This window comes from Calliphora vicina, chromosome 1 (assembly GCF_958450345.1).
Source record: "Calliphora vicina chromosome 1, idCalVici1.1, whole genome shotgun sequence".
Taxonomy (NCBI): Eukaryota; Metazoa; Arthropoda; class Insecta; order Diptera; family Calliphoridae; genus Calliphora; species Calliphora vicina.
In genome coordinates this window covers 98,153,166-98,171,520 of record NC_088780.1, presented here as the reverse complement: position 1 = coordinate 98,171,520, position 18,355 = coordinate 98,153,166, and positions in this window count along the sequence as shown.

Here is an 18,355-nt window from a genome sequence, read left to right as displayed (position 1 = left end):
CTTGCAGGCATATTTCTACACCTTCTTAAATACACATTTACACTAACGAGCTGCGTGGTCTCCACTCCACAATTGGAATGATGCAAATGATGTCTTCTCCCCTTGACTCCCCTTGCCCTTTTTAGCGTAGCTAAAACGCACTGCAGAAATCGTCTCGTCTCTGACTTTATTTCTTTGAAAGATGATTAAGTATGATGAGAAATGATGTTGATGAGAACATGTTGAAAAAAGAATTTACTTACTGCTAAAATGCAAACATACTTTTACTTACACATAGTGGCAAATTTTCTCAAAATTACCACAAAAAACCAGCAACGAACAAAAGCTTCTGTATTTAAATTTCTTTGCCGCATGATGAGAAGGGCATCACCATCATCATCGTTGCATCGCGCAAGTTGTGTGCGTATGTTGCTGCTTGCAAAGGCCTGTGTTGTATGTTCTATGTCTATATGGTGTAATTAGCATGCAGAGAAGTAAATTGTTAAAAAAGAAAACTAGGAAAAATACACAGAAATATAGAGAATTCACATAAACTCAATAATGTGCTAAAATATGAGAATACTTAATTCTTAAATATGTTATTTGCAACTAAATTGAAAAAAAAATTATTTAATGAGAATTATTGTAATAAAAAAGTCAATTGAGAAAAGTAATGTAACTTCATAATATTTTTGAAAATTTTGTTCTAAAATTTTATGAATACAATAAATATTTATTTTTAAAATGTTCTGTAATTATTCGTTTTATTGTAATAACATGTTATAAATACAAGAAGCATAAGCGCTACATTCGGATGTGCGGAATTTTGCATAGTCTTCACCTTAATAGAAAAAAACACCATAATAAAAAAATTTTGTTTAAGAAAACCGTTTTATGAGCACCCTATTTTTCAACTAAGTATAAAAAGAAGAGCACGAGAATATGGTCTCAGGAGCAACAGATTTACTCGGTTTAACATTGCTCGAGCTCACTTGAATTGGACTCCACAACAATGGAAAAATGTACTTTGTTCTGACGAGTCAAGATTCAACCTCTGTGGATCAGATGGAAGAGTTGGTAGGTGTTCGACGACCACAAGGCGAACAATTTAATTTCAGATATAAAACAGCAATGTAAAACACGCCGGTGGAAATATTATGGTTTGGGGAGTTTTTCGGGATATTGGATAGGTCCAATTCAGCACAATCTATTGCAATTTTGCGTTTTGCAATAAATCATTCCGTAATGGGGATACACTTTTCTTAGAATTGCAGAATCAGAGGAATGCAATTAAAAGTAACTATATTGAAAAGTTCAACTGCCTGTTCCACGATGTCGTAAGAAAAATGAGTCGAAAAAATTTGTGTGAAAAACACTCAGTTTTTAAAATTCTTTCGAATGGTTTTCATACAAATTTGTTCGAATCATTTTTTCGGCATCGTGAAACAGGCCTTACGTATTTTTATACCCTTCACCTTCGTGAGAAGGATATATATAAGTTTGTCATTCCGTTTGTAATTTCCACAATATAATTTTCCGACCCTATAAAGTATATATATTCTGGATCCTTATAGATAGCGGAGTCGATTAATCCATGTCCGTCTGTCTGTCTGTCCGTCTGTTTTTTGATATCAATTTTCTGAAGACCCCAGATATCTTCGGGATCCAAATCTTCTATAATTCTGTCAGACATGCTTTCGAGAAGTTTCCTATTTAAAATCAGCAAAATCGGATCACAAATGGCTGAGATATGAGGAAAATACCAGGACAACCTCTATTTTTGACCTATATCTGGATTACTAAGACATTAATATAGACAATATGGATATCTAATGATAGATATTTCAAAGACCTTTGCAACGACGTATATAAGACCATAGTAATTTGGACCTACAATGGTTCAAAATAGGAAAAAATATTTTTTAAACCGATTTTTTTTTTCACAAAAAAAATTTAAAAAACAAAAAAAAAAAATTTTAATTAAAAAAACAAAAAATTAAAATAACAATTGGAAAAAATTTTTTCCAAAAAATAAAAAAAACAACTTTTGAAAAAAAATAAATTTTGTTTACCTAAAAATATTTAAAATTTTTATTTTGATATATAATTTGCTGAAGGGTATATAAGATTCGGCAATATAGCTCTCTTACTGGTTTTTTCTATTTTTATTCAATGTCTTAAAAAGTTGCAAATGTTTTTACCATTTTTTATTTTATTTAAACTCGATTTTTTTATTTTTAGTTATTTTATAAGATTTTGTTTTCATTAAATAATAAAAAACTTCCAAATGTATTTAAAAAGTAGCAAAAAATACCGAAATTATTTTTATTCTAAAAACAAATGGCAATTGGAAAATAACTCGTTTTCGGTTGCAAACGTTTTGACCACTGGTTACAGATTTATTTCCCTCTTTTTTTCTTTACCATTGTGGGACATTTTATTCTGAATTTTTTTTTGGTTGGACCAATGTTGCTTATTTTCAACAACAAACATTTTAAAACATAAAACCATAAATAATATTTTCGGGAAAATGTCACAAACTAAGTTGGAAGTGGATCTTATTTGAAATTGGATCTATTATGGACTAATTGTCTCAAAATCCAGTAGTATATTTTTAGCATACGTCCTTATATGGGAGTGAAAGTATTGAGTATTTTGGTACTCAGTGTTCAAACTGTCTATTTTTCCCGGTACTCTACCAAAAAGTAACTTTCAGTATTTTTGTATTTTTCAGTATAATAAGGGAAAAAACTTCAATATTTCTCAGTGAAAAAGTACAACTCTGTTGAGATTACAATTTTTAAATGAGGAGCCGCAGAACAAAATGTACTTTTTCGCCCCCTTAAAAAACTGCATGAACCTGGAAATAGTAACAAGTTTCTTAATTATCAGTAAATACATCTAACTGCCATAAGTCACCACATTAAATCTTAAGGATGTTTGATATAAATCCATTTTAATATCGGAAAATGGACCTTTTGTTAAAAAATAAAGAAAAAAAAGTACGTTTTATTAAAAACAAAATTAAAAAGTATGTTTTTTATGAGTTTTTTTTAACGATAATATTTTAAATGAATGTTTTTATTCCTGATCTAATATAGATATAATCAACTTACACATCTATCTATACAAATAAAAATCAAATGTCGTTCGTTGGTAATTGCATCAGTAGAGAACGGACGGACCGATTTAGACAATTGTTTTTGTAAAATGTTTGTCATACGTCATTTGTCACCACGCCCACTTTTTCAATTTATCTAAAATCGGAAAACGTATACATCGATTTGGCTAATTTTTTGTTTAAATGATCATAGTAATCTTATTTTTACTGAAAGAAAAATTGAACACGCCAATTTTTTTTCGATATATCTAAAATCATTGCAGGACGCCTGGACCGATTTAACTATTTTTTTTAATGTTCGCAATACATAGTCCGCAAAATTGCCCACGTCAACTAATACGCCCACTTATTATCTTATACACTTATACATCTACAAAATACATTGGCAAATAAGCGTTTAATCAAGAAAAGGAGCTCGATCTGTGATCACCAGGAAACCGGAAATATGCTCTAAAAAAAGCGTTTTAAGCGCTTTAAATATGCAGTAAAAACTTTAAAATATGCTCTTAAAATTTAAAAAATATGCTCTTAAAAAAACAAACTTTTACATAATTTTTAACCAAAAAATATACTTTTATTAAAAAAAATCAATACAATTTATTTCTAAATAGTAAATAGTAAAGTAACATAAAATAAACAAAAATAACAAACTAATACAAGTATAACAAAGAATAAATACAACATAAAAACAATAAGCTATGAAAAGGCCTCGAGAGGTATTTTTTGATGATATTTTATATAAAGTCACTTCTTCAATTAAGGTTATTATTGCAATAAATTACAAAATATTGACTTAAATTTTCAAATAAAAATCGTTGTCTATTGGATCTGAAAACATTTGTATACATAGAAAATGTTCTTTCAACATCAATTGATGTTATACGAGCAAATTTAAAAGATAATATTTCTTTTACGCTTAGAACGGTTAAGTTTGAATTAGAACTAATATTTGATATTTAGTTGGCTCTATTATTAAAATAGTGCTTATTTTATATTTAAAAAAAGCCATATATTTTTCAATTTTGAATTCTAAACAAAGGAAGTAAAACAACAGCGAAAAATAAGTAAGACAAAATTTGTGTTTGATAAAGTCAAAATATGCTATTAAACAGTAAAATATGCTCTAAAAACGCAAAAATATGACATAAATATGCTCTTAAAACAAATATATGCAAAAATATGCATTTAAGGGTAAAATATGCAAAAATATGCACTAACAAATCGATGCCAAAATTCTTAAATAGTTCTGAAAAGTGTAAATATCTTATCCATGTGTTCATTAGACTCACCAGAAAAAACATGCATTTGCATATTTTGGTTTCCCTGGTGATCACTCATATTTCTGACAAACAAAAAATCTAAAATCGCTAATAACTGACAAACAATCGATTATCTAAAATCTACTAACTTGACCAATAAGCGTTTAATCAAGAAAAGGAGCTAGATCTGCGATCACTTTTCGAAATATGTACATTGATTGATGTATTCTGTTGTTGCAAGACTTCGGTTTTTGACAACAAACTTAAGTTCTTTGTCTCTCAGTAGCGCTTCTATATATATTTTTTTCTATGTCCTATATGAATACAAATTACACAGAGGAACAACATTGACATTTTGGTTTGGTGCCGAGGAAAATATATTTGATAAAACATGTATGGGACATTTCATAGTCAAAACTATCTTTAGTTTTTTTTTGAGCAGCTCTTGTTTTTAAGATATTTTAATTTTTTTGCTTTTTCTGTATTTTTTTCTCTTTTTGTTTGATTATTTCATAAATATAGACTAAAATTAAAAACTCATTTTTGTACTGGTATTCTACACAAAATTATATTTTCTTAGACATCAATTTTGTTTATCTAAGTTTCCAGATATATTGGAGATATCGCAAGGATGTTGAAAATTAACTTTTTTCAGTTTCATTCTTATAAGTTTGACCTATGGTAAAAGGGCTCAAAATTGTTTCACTATATACAATAAAAACATGTCAAAAACAAATTTATATAAAAATATTGAAAATTCGCTGAAAATATACTAAACTTTTTGGCAAATAACTCAAAGTTTTACAATATTTTTCATATGTATTTCGTATTAACAAAATTATACAAATGTTCGTAACTTGAATGTTTTACACCCGTTTTTTTTTGTTTGATAATTGTATTTTGCTTACTTTGGTATTCAAATTCTCAACTTAGACAATTCCTGGATATATAATGTAGAAATAAATCTATATGTTTTTTTCTATAAAATACTAGTGTTTTTAATAAAAATGTTAAGATATTTTCACGACAAACTATGTAAATCACGTAAATACAAAATTCGCGATATTTTGAAAACGTCAAATGAAGTATTTCCATTGCTGTAGTTCGATTTAAATGTGTATTAAGAAATAAGACTAATGAAAACCTAAAAATTTATTTATAAAAAAAAATATTTTTTAGGATGTAAAATTTCAGGATATTATTTAAATATTTCATTAAATTTTTAAAAACTTTTTCATTTTAATTAAAAACTATGTTCGCTATAATGCCTGGAATGTGTAGTGCTAAATTTTTATTTAAAATTTTCATAATTCACAATTTTATTAAGAATAATGCTAAAAGAGTCAAATTTCAACTTTCCTGAAAGATCAGACAAATATGCCAAAGCATCGACTAGAATTATTATACTCAAAAGAAGCATATGTTTACGTAGACCAGTCTCATGCTTAGCTGCATTAGCCAAAAATTTTGAAGAAAAAAACAAAAAATAGGGTATTCAATGAAAATATAAAAACCGCGATATTTCGAAAACGCGAGCTGACTGGAAGAAAACAAGTATAACATAGTAATGAGGGTTCATCAACTTTTACAAAACGTAGTTCAAATCTCGGGCACCAAAATCTCTGTTACCATTTTCAAACCGCTTCTCACAAATCGAACACAATGCTTTTTTTTAACTTGGACATGACAACGTCTGTCTAGTTGAAAATAAATAAAAAAATTTTTTTCGTTTTATACTAGAGTTGTACGTTTTGTTAAGCATACATTTTTTTAGAACCAATTTACTTAGTAAAAAAATGTTGCTAACTTGATTTTTTCTGGAAGATTTCAACCCAATTTCAACCAATTTTTGAAAAAAGGCGAAAAAGTACCTTTTGTTCTGCGGCTCCTCAAATGTTATATTCAGGTTTTAAAGGCATTCAGAAATAAGCTGGACATTGTATCATAATGAATACCTCGTATCCAAATTTGCTATCGAAGGTAAAATAATAGAGATATTAGTGATTTTTAGTTAAATTTTTTCATGCCAAATTTTTGCGAAAAATTCTTAATAACTGCGAAATAAACCCTCTCTCTTGTTGTGTCTTATTTTTGATTTCTGGTTGAATTTTCCGTTTCGGTGTATTCAGGAACGGATAATATTTTTGCGAAACATTTTAACCCCTTAAATCTCTGTTTTAATAGTATTTTTTGCTCTTTTTTAAAATAAGGACAAAAAAGACCCATGCTTCGAGGATTTAGAGGGTTAACATATTCTACAAAAATGTTCTCCTTAACTGAACACATTTTATACCTCTAATGTAGGGATCACATGGTTTCTTATGCCGATTAACAATAAGAATGTGCCAGAGTTGGGAAACTTTAACCCCCCCTCAAATTAAATTCAGATGTAAACTTTCAAAACGCCGATACATGTGTCTTTTTTTTGTCTCCCCTATCAAAATTTATTGGTCGGACCTTGTAATTTTGGAAAAAAATTTGATTTTGTTGTATAGTGTAATAAGAGTTAGGTTCAAAGAGATTCCTTATGGTGGCTATTTTTTACATTTTTGGGTTTTTTGATTTTTAATATTAGATAATAAACTACGAAATATTTTTTAAGAAATAACTTTAACAAATTTGTTAGCAGAAAAAAATTAAAATCCACCAATTAAAAATTTATCTCCTCACCATCCCGTAATATATACAACCTTTAAAATTTAAGATTTAAATCCTCATTTAGCATTTATTAGATCTAGATGATGAAGAAAAATCTAGTTCAATAAAATTTATGAGCAATCTTATGAATGATTTTAAGCACTAAATCTTAAACATGCTTATTGAAAAAGCTATTGTTGTTTGCACCTTAATGAAATGTATATAAGTGTGTAAATTCGAATATTTATACAAAGTTTTAACACTTCTCTTATCATTCCTTGACTGGTAATCAAGGTTCGTAATCAAGGAGGTGCAAGCATATAATCACTATTTAATTACTACAAATAAATATTAACAATTGTTAAATATTGATTGATTGATTTCAACCACACCTCTAGTTACATTTACAAACTCAAATACTAGAACAAACTTACAACAGCGAGACTTGTAAATAACATTTATTGTTTTGTTTTTTTTTTAAAGAAAATTATTTACTCTCATTTGTTGCATAGATACATTAATTCATATATATAGAGCTAGATAACAAACTCTGACTAAACACCTTCAGTTTTATTGCCAGCTTTTAAACGTTGACAAATTATCAGCTGTCATCGAAAGTGCATTGATATTTGGAGTTGCGCCGACTGACCAGGTATTTGTTAATTTCAGATATTGGTGGAAAATAATAGCAGGCTGTAATTTTAGAAAGTAAATTAGCGGTATTTTACCATTCCCGATAAATATTAAAAAGAAGTAAAATGATGTCATTACTCCCGAATCAATTCAAAAAATTCACTATATGGTGTAGGCCAATCGGGGATTAAAAGTGCGAGAGATAGTGGAAGCCATAGGCATCTCACAAGGCTCAGTGGTTTCAATTTTGAATGATCACTTGGGTATTAGAAAGCTTTTCGCAAAGCCAACGTAATCGTGTGACAACTTCGCAGGAGTGTTTGCCGTTGTTAAACCGCAATATGGACGAGTTTTTGCACTATTTCGTAACCGTGGACGAAACGTGGATCCAGCACAGACCTAACATCAGTCAAAAAAGTGGGTTTCTCGGTGTGAATTGGCGCCAAAGAAGGAGGTGGGTTGAAAAGTTAATAAAGTCATGTCGACCATTTTTTGACTACCAACAAATTCCCAAAATAAATTTTGAATACCAGCTTTTCTAAAATTCTACCCCCAACTGTACATCTTAGATTAATTTGTAAGTGCTATGCAAACTTAACAATACAATCAGCAGTGACAACCACAACCACATCCACATAGTACGAGTACGACAAATAGACAGATTGTTATTAATACGATAATGGCAGAGAATGGTCTTTTTCATACAACATGGTAGTTATAGGTTTTGGTGTTCTTTTTTTCTATAGGCCCGCAGAATTTAATCTAAACAAATACTACTCGTATACTATTTATTTAAGTTTATTTTAATGTTAATGATTTCTTAAGACACACAATATTTTTCAATAAAAATAATAATAAATTGTTGATTATTGGTTGCTTTGGTCTTGTGGTTCATGTGGAAAAATTGAAATTGTCGAGCAAAGAAGAAAAATTTAAATTTTTATTTGCTTTAAACTCGCATTAAATGAAAGGCTACAAAAATAGGCATTTGTTTCTATTTTAAACGGGCAAAGAGTCATACAAGTCAATGTCTGCCTTTTAAGAATAAGTCTCATCGTGTAGACATTACAAACAACTGCTAGCAGTAGTCAACGACAAAAAATAATGTTGTTTTAAATATAAAAGTCATAACGCTTTCGCTAGTTGCCTTGAACAAAGTACACTGTTAGAAATTACGATGAAGTCTTTGGATAATCGAATTTTTGTTTCAATCATAGGGGTTTAAACGGTTTCATTTTAGTTTTAATCGTAGCCACTTCATACAGTTAAATTTTAGTGTAATTCGTAGACATTTTCGGAGTCTAATTTTGTATCAATCGCATGTCTTTATACTGTCCCATTTTAACTTTATAGTCCAATTTTAGTTTTCAAGACACCAACCAATCTTTATATAGGCCAATTGCAGTTTCATACTTGGGCATAAAACTTAGGCTTAAGAGCATAATTTTGTTTACGTCTTGGTTTGTTAACCCAAAGTCGATTGGAAAATTAATGTAGAATGTCGTTTCTAATAAAATGTTCAATATAACCAATTTGGAATAATATTATAAATTTTTGGAAATTTTTGTTTATATAAACAATTTTTTGGTAATTTTATCTTAATATTCGACCGATTATTTTTTATTCTATATTGAAAAGTTGTATTCATTCGAAGAAAATGCATAATTCTTTCAGTCCAATTGTAGAATTTTATACAGCCCACAGTGGGCCAGAATCAAAATTTTTTTGAAATGAATCTGGCATTTCAAAACGACTGGTCCGTTCGGGATAAAATTTGACGTGGGTGTAGACAAGAAATATTAAAGTTTAAGTTATTAAAATGGAACTTACAAATACTCCAGGGGCGGAACTATGAGGGTACAAAAAACTTGTCAAAAGTTGAAATCGAATCCCGCAATTCCTTAAAATTGGAGCGAAAATCCCAAAAAGGGTATTCTTTACAATTTCGCTCACAGGGTTTACATTTCCTTCGGGGTTTAGAAAATACTTTGGGGATCAACAGGTAGCTCATCAAGGTTTCCAAGTCTACTTTCCGCTATCTGATCCCAGATTTAGGATTTTTGAACATTTGCACTGTGGTTCCAAATCAAAATCTAGGTGGACAAAATTATTTGGCGCTCTTTTTATATAGAATTGGTGTCTCCGATTCAAAAAAAAATTAAAAGATCAATATAAACTTTTTTTCAAGTTACAGTAGGGTTTGGAAATATAAAAATCATTAATAAAAAAAATACCTTTTTATCTGTTTCTGAAACTAAATTTTTAAAAAGATCTGTATTTACTATATTTAAATATAATATATATTTACAGTAGGGTCTAGATATATAAAAATCAATAATAATAAAAAAAAAATATTTCTTAAAATTCCATTCCGTAAAAATTAAAAAAACAGTATTTCGGCGGGTGCTGGCGGCTACAATTTTTTTACAAAGACATTCCCCAGAAGTTTCTTTAAATGATGTATATAGTCATTAGACGGGCTTCGACGGTATTTTTTTGGCAAGCTATATAATATTCTTATAAAAAAAATATCAGTATATTTGAGACCCAAGTTTAAAGGACTATAACAGGAAAATGGAGAGGCCCATAAATATAATTAAAATAGATATACACCTAATTAAAGCCTATATCAATGTTGATCTATGTTTTGAAGTATGAATTTCTATATGGTAAAACAATTGAGATATATATAATTTAGTAAACTAGTAAAATATTAAAAAAATTAACGAAAATATGATTAATAATTTTTGAACGAAATGTCCAATTGAAAATCCCATTTGTATTCGAGGAGAGCAAAAAACTTCGTTTTTCCAAATTCTGAAGATACCGATTTTTATAATTTTGTCCACATAGATTTTGATTTGGAACCACAGTGATGTGGCCCAAATTTGAAATTTAGCTGAAATATGGTGGATGTTTTAACCTTTTCAAAACGTTTGTTTATTTCCTTTAAATAAACCGGATACTTTTGATTGCAAATAAAAGCCGTTTAGTAGTTTGAAAATGGTAACAACTCTTTATTTATTCAAATGTACAACAACAACAGAATTAAATAATCACTCAATCTTTTTTTTATACACGTTTATAAATTCTCAGAAATAAAGACACTTATAATGTACACGAATTCACTTGAAAAATACAGCACACTTTAAGGCACTCAGTCACTGTTGCCAGAGATTTTTGTAAAATTTGTCGGTTTTTTAGAAAAAACTAACAATCCAATAAATAATTCACATAAGTAAAGAATTAGTGTTGTAAAATAGGTGTTATATAATAAGAATTATTTAATATTTGTATACAAATATAAGGTATATATAAGTTTATAATTTCGTTTCTATTTTTAATTTTTCCACATTTTTCATTTTCGACCCCTTAAAGTATATATGTATATTCTGTATCCTTATAAATATATCGATGTTCGTCAGTCGGTTGAAATAAACTTTCTGAAGACCATAAATAATTTACAAATATGAATGGTACAACAATATATCAGCTATGGTTCTGGTTAGGTTGCTATTGAAAATCCTTAAGATTGACGCACAAAAGGCAAAAAGCTACGACTTACCTATATCTCGAATACTAAGTCATGTACATAAACATTTCAGATATCATACGAAAAGGATTTCAAAGACATCCCAAAGACGTATGCGATGGTCGGACCAACAATATGTCAATTTCGGGCTTTATTAACTTTGAATAGTCTTTAGTAAAGGTTTATAAAAATCCTTCAAGTAACTGGATGTAGAAACGATTTAATTTATTATTAATATTATCTTGGCTAAATATTCGTTCCTCACTGGCGCAGCTAAAAACAAAAACTAAAAATTTCACACATTTTTTTCTAAAATCTTAACAAATTTTTTCATTTTGATTCATGAAATTATTAAAATCAAGTAATTTAAGCTCTTAAATTCGGATTATATTTTTATATATCATTTTCTATCTTACAAAAACAATTACGGTTCAGTTTGTGTTCATTACATTTATTAATTAAAAATTTATATGAAAACCTTGATGTAAATATAGACTTTTCAGAAAATCGTCATTTTGAGGACTAAAATCGGCAAATCGTACTTTGCCATTTTTACAATCAAAAATCGGCAAATCTGGCAACAGTGCACTCAGTTGATGTTTATTCGATTAGCGTCTCTGATAAACTCACGACTGCAACCTCTGCCACTATTTATTACACTGCATTGCCATCTAGAAAGCTCTGTTTCTACAATGTTCTTTAACTGAATATTCGAATATACGGTCGCAGCAAACAGCGTTGCCAACTTACGATCAATGGTCAACTGAAAGCTTTTATTCAATGTTAATAATGCCCACAGATATGTTAAAGTTTGGGCACTGCTATTTGAAAGCATTATTCAACTTTAAATCAGCCGTTAAAATCGTTATATTTGAATTCAAGTACAATTTCGTAACAATAGAGATATTAGTTAAATTTAAATTATTTTTTTTCATGCAAAATTTTTGGGATACTTAATAAATGCGAAATTAACCCTAAGCTCTCTTTAGTTGTGTCTTATTTCTGTCTTTCTGGTTGAATTTTCTGTTTTGTTGTATTCAGGGACTTATAGTCAAATTCCACAGAAAATATTTTTGCGGAACATTTTAACCCCTTAAATCCATGTTTTAATGGTGTTCTTTGCTCTTTTTTAAATTAAATACAATAAAGACCGAATCCTTGAGGATTTAGAGGGTTAATATATTCTACAAAAATGTTCTTCGTAATATATTACATATCTTTGCTGAACACATTTTATACCTAAAATGTAAGGATCACATGGTTTCTTATGCCGATTAACAATAAGAATATGCCAGAATTGGGAAACTTCAACCCCTCCTCAAAATAAATTCAGATGTAAACTTTCAAAACGCCGATATACGTGTCGTTTTTTTTTGTCTCCTCTATCAAAATTTATTGCTCGGACCATGTAATTTTGGAAAAAAATTTGATTTTGTTGTATAGTATAATTTATTGAGTCTACATATTTGTAGCCCAATTGTAACAATTTATTCATTCCAATCGTAAATGTTTTTAAAGCCCAATCGTATCAATTTATTCTGTCCAATCATAGATCTTTATAAAGTTCAATCGTATAAATTTATTCTGTGTGATCGTAGATCTTTATACCATCCAATTGTATCAATTTATTCAATCCAATTGTAAATCTTCATACAGTCCAATTTCAGTTCAGTCCAATTTAAGTTTAATTTGTATGTCATTACTATGGTCGAATTTAAGTTTCATCAGGTCTTCATTCAGAAGAATTTTTGTTTAAATCGTGGGTGCTTCTAAAGTGCTGTTTCATTATACAATACACCACTATAGTGGGGAGCGTATATAGGGTTAATGCTGATGTTTGTAACATACCAAAATCTTTCCCCAACACCCACCTTAAAGTATACCAATCTGCTCAGGATCACTTTCTGAGTCGATTTAGGCAATTCGGTAAAATTTGGTACAAGCTTCTTTAGTGCCTGATCGGGCTTGACCGACTATACTTTCTTACTTGTTTTCATTTACAGTTTTTTATACAGTCAATAGTAGTTGTTTATACAGTTTAATTTTAGGTTAAACTGTCCAATCTTAGGACTTTATACAGTACAATTTAAGTTCCAATAGTAGTTATTCATACAGTATAGTTCAAGTTTCAACTGTAGCTATATTTAGTCCAATTATAGATCTTAGGTCTTTATTTAGCCAAATATTAATTTTTAGAGTAGGTTTTTATCTAAACTAATTTTAGATTGCATTGCAAGTCTTTATACAGTTCAATTTTAGTTTTAATCAAAAGCAATATAAAATCTAATTTCAGTTTCATTCAATTCAAGATCGTAGGTACTTCTACAGTCCAATATTCGTTTCATTTTTAGGTCATTAATTTTAGTTTCAATCCTAAATTAATTTAAATGGTAGCTTTTTATACAGTCCAATATTCATTCGTCTTTATACAGTCCAATTTCTTTTATATAAATTGTAATAGAAAAAAGTTTGCTTATTTTTTCCTCAGTGTTCAATTTTAATTTTGTATTTATAGTTTTTCTTTAGAGGTTTTTAAACTTTTCATGGTCAAATCAACCATCTATCTCGTCATAGTCAATTCAATTCAATTTGTTATTTTTTTCTCTCGTGCAATTTTTTAAAAAAAAGTCGCAGTCTGTTGTAGTGGCTGTTGTCAACGTCATAGTCATAGTCATCTAAAAATTCACATATTTTCTACGTAATGTTTTATGTGTGTTTTTACGACTTTTATTTAATTTTTTTTTTTACTTTTTTTGTCATATTTACACAATTGCAATTACGAGTACAAACAATTGTTGTAGCTGGCTGTTTAAACAAAGTTTAGTGCATTTGGCATTTTACAATTTCCACAACTTTAAGACTTTTGGTTTGTTATTTGAATAGTTGGATGGATGATTGGATGGATTGTATGAATGGTTTGTTTGTCACTGCTGCCTGGTGACAATGATATCGGTGCGTTTTTATTACCATATAAATAGCCACGCCCTTTTCAAGACCTCTTTACCACAATTATTCATTAGTTTAAATGTCTTTAACGAGTACTATTGTCTGTCCTTTAGTTTGTTTGTTTAACTATTCATCTATCTGTCTGAATGCCAGCCTGCCTGATAGTCTTTCTGCTGGTCTGTCTATTTGCATTTTTACAACTTTCTTATGCGTGTGACTTTGACTTTGTTGTCAATGCCAACCAGCTCTTTGTATCCATCTTGCCAGTTTTTCTTCTCTAAATGCAGTTTTGCAAAAAGTCATAAATATGCAAATGCATATTGTGCCTATAATTTTAGAGTTTAAAGTTCTTTCGAAAGAAGAATTTGTTTGTCTGTTCTGGCTTTATTTAAGAATACATACATATTTATGTATATTGTATTGAAAAAATATTTCTCAAGTTTAAAATTGAATTGGTATTCTTAAGTTTGCTAGTTAAGTGACAAATTTGCTTTTAATTATAAAGCTGTCATGTTGTTAATATAATAGGGATATTCAAGGCAAATCTTTACTACATAATTAAGCTACATTCAGAATGGCAGAGTCACTCCATTCTGTACTATAGTAAAAATTTAAACTGTTCAAAACATAGAGGAAAACTAAAAAAAACTCCCATAGTTCAACACTTGGGTATCTGACAACCCAGCAGTTCTAGAAGACAGTCCCGAACTAGTGATTTTACCTATAATTCAGGGTGGGAACTAGTTACTTCAATAGCTGCGTGACTAGTTATTTTAACACGTGCATGTCCTAAGCAGGGGGTCAATTGATACTTTTTGATTACAATGAGACTGTCTAATAGCTGGTCCAAAGTAGTCAACACATTGGATTCATATACTGGTTAAATAGCGTCAGTTACCTTACTAGCTAACTGGTTACTTGATCAGCTACATAACTAGATGTTTTAACGGGTGCTAATTGACCTCAAATTGTCAGCTAACAAGTAAAGAGCTATATTCGGCGGTGCCGAATCTTATATACCCTTCACCAAATTATATTTCAAAATACAAATCTAATATATAAAAAGAAATGTACATTTTGATGTCACGACTAACTGCGAAAACGGGTCGACCGATGCATCGCGATGTAGATGGTTTATGTGAAGTTTGCACGAAATCGGCATAATAGTTCCGGAGATATGGCTGGACCGATTTTTATCAAATTTTCACTGAATCTTCAGATTTTTACACTATACCGCTAATGACACTATACCTAATGATTCCAAGGTCAGTAATTGTGGCCAAACTTTTGAAAATAAAAAAAAAGTGCAAAAAAAAAAATTCATTATCAACGATCAAACAATGCTAATTTTAATTTCGTTGCTTAACATCATTCTAAAAATTTTAATTCACAGTGGTGTACTCTGAAGCGAATGATTTTGTGTAACATGTCCGGTACATACCAAATTTTCATATCGTTCGATAAAACAAGTAGGCCGCAGTTAACATTGTACTATAAAAGTGCTTTTATATTATCAACCGATGATAAAAAAATTTTCCGAAAGTACAACTAATATAGTAAACAACGTCGACAAATCAGATTTCGTTCCCGCCTAACTTCTGCCAAATACAAATGTATATTCAATCCGTTGTCGACAAGTCTTACAACCAACTACAAAAATTCGGATTGGCTGTTGGAACGTGCAATTTTGGTACCAAAAAATGATGATGTCAACAAGCTCAATGAGCGAATTAATTGAAACTGACTGGCGAAACAATGAAATACAAATCGATTGACACAGTAATGAACGAAGAACAAGCCTCAATTATGCTACTGAAACATTCAAGGTTGGATCACAGATAATGTTTCTCCGCAACATAAACGCGCCAAAATTATGCAACGGAACACGATTGACCATCAAAAAATGTTTACCAAATTTAATTGAGGCAACAATCATTGGTGGCAGATTAAAATGCGAAGACGTAATGATTTCATGCATACCAAAGATTTCCAACGACAAAGCATAAGGCCAATCGTTGACTATTGCTGGCTTACATTTGGAAAATTCATGTTTTGAATGTGGTTTGCTCCCGACTAAATAAAAAAAAAGAAACGTATATCCCCTGTCCTTAAGATAAATTCATAAATATAATATCCCATTTGCCTTAAATACATCCGTTTCTTTTTTTTAAGGGCATATCATGCCACTGTACTTATAGATATCTGCTACAACTTTGTCAAATGACCACCTCAGTGTTTCGGGTGGGATGTCAGGTCGGGGAAGTCCGTGCTTTTTTTTGTCCGACACTGTATATTCAAATTGAGATGCAATATAAAACAGAATTATTGTAAGGGCCAGCAACGCGGACCGGGGTCAGCTAGTTTTAAATATTTTTAGATAAACAAATTTTTTTTTCCAATGTTGTTTTTGTCATTTTTTGGAAAAAAATTATTTTTGGATTATTTTAAATTTAATTTTTTTTTTTTAAATTTAAAATTTTAAAAAAAATTTTTGGATTTTAAATTCTTTTTTTTGGTGAAAAAAAATTTCGGTTAAAAAACTTATTATGGTCTTATATATGTCGTTGCAAAGGTCTTTGAAATATCTATCATGAGATATCCATATTGTCTATATTAATGATTTAGTAATCCATATATAGGTCAAAAATCGAGGTTGTCCTGATTTTTTCCTCATATCGCAGCCATTTGGGACCGATTTTGCTGATTTTAAATAGGAAAATTTCTCGAAAGCATGTCTTACAGAATTATTGAAGATTTGGATCCCGAAGATATCTGGGGTCTTCAGAAAATTGATTTCAACAGACAGACAGACGGACATGACGTAATCGACTGCGCTATATGTAAGGATCCAGAATATATATACTTTATAGGGTCGGAAAATTATATTGTGGAAATTACAAACGGAATGACAAACTTATGTATACCCTTCTCACGAAGGTGAAGGATATAAAAAGCCATATCATATACAGTCTAATAAAGCATTGCTTGTAAACAAACCTTCCCCCGACAACTCTCAAATGGATTGCTTTATATAGTGTACTACAAAATAATCGTTTAAAGTGACTTCACTATAGGTTACTAAGAGACTCTACAGTGACTATTGGCTTCATGTTACATGGGATATCAGTATACTTAAGCAAAAATAAAAATAAACTGTATGAGAATTATATCAACACAATTTCTGTAAAACCAGTTTAAATGAATTACTCACAAAACGTATAAAGTGACTACACTCCTGATTACTTAGAGACACTTAAGTAACGATTATCTTCACGCTAGATAACTTGGGATGTATTAAGTAACCAACTGCCTTCTCTCTGTACTACAAGGAGCACATGCATGTCAAATGACCAAAATATATAAATTGGAGTTAGACAATTACTTTCTGTAGCGATACATTGACTACTTGCTTAAATGCTGGGAACTGAGTTAGGTCTTTGACATGAGAGTTCAGGAGAGTTTCGGACCTATGTGTATTAATCAATGGCTCAAAATACAGAGTAATATTTTGACAAAATTATGTCAAATTAATGAAATTGTAAATAAGCAATTAAAACTTAAAATTTAAATTTTTAAAATATCACTCTTTTGCTGAAATTTTCTGGCCTACAATCAAACAATCAAAAAATATTATTTGACAGTCCAGCACGATTGAAATGCATACTCCTTCTTATTTTACAAGAATAAAATATGTTTCCCCTAAAGAACTTCTTAATGAATAAATCTTATTAATGCATATATCCTGGTTACTCATACGATTCTCAGATGATTTAGCTGTGTCCGTCCATCTGTCCGTCTGTCTGTGTTTTGAAAACAAAAGGAGCTAGCTGACTGACATTTTCCACAAATACTCAAGCCCCCATACAAATATACTTTTTGAGCAGTCGTAAATATGTTGATTAGGCAGCAATCCTGATAAAATTTTGCACAAATCAGATCTAAGTACTCTGAAACTATGCAGTAAAGTATGACGAAAATAATTTAACATTTGGCCCTAGTCCCCATGCAAGGTCCCCCTTGAACATTTATAATTGTCTTATAATAACACAAAACTTGGAAAACGGCCTAGCGTTTGTTATAGGTCTTGCTGAGTACACTACAAATTGTCTCTAAAAATTTCAGAAACACCCTCAAATTCAGAAGTTATTCTGAAAAAACCGTTTTCAGATATGTTCGTCGACTTATCGACCTGTAGCTTAGTCAGTTTTTGTCCGACTTTAAATTTTTTAACGGGTTTAGAAAGAAATT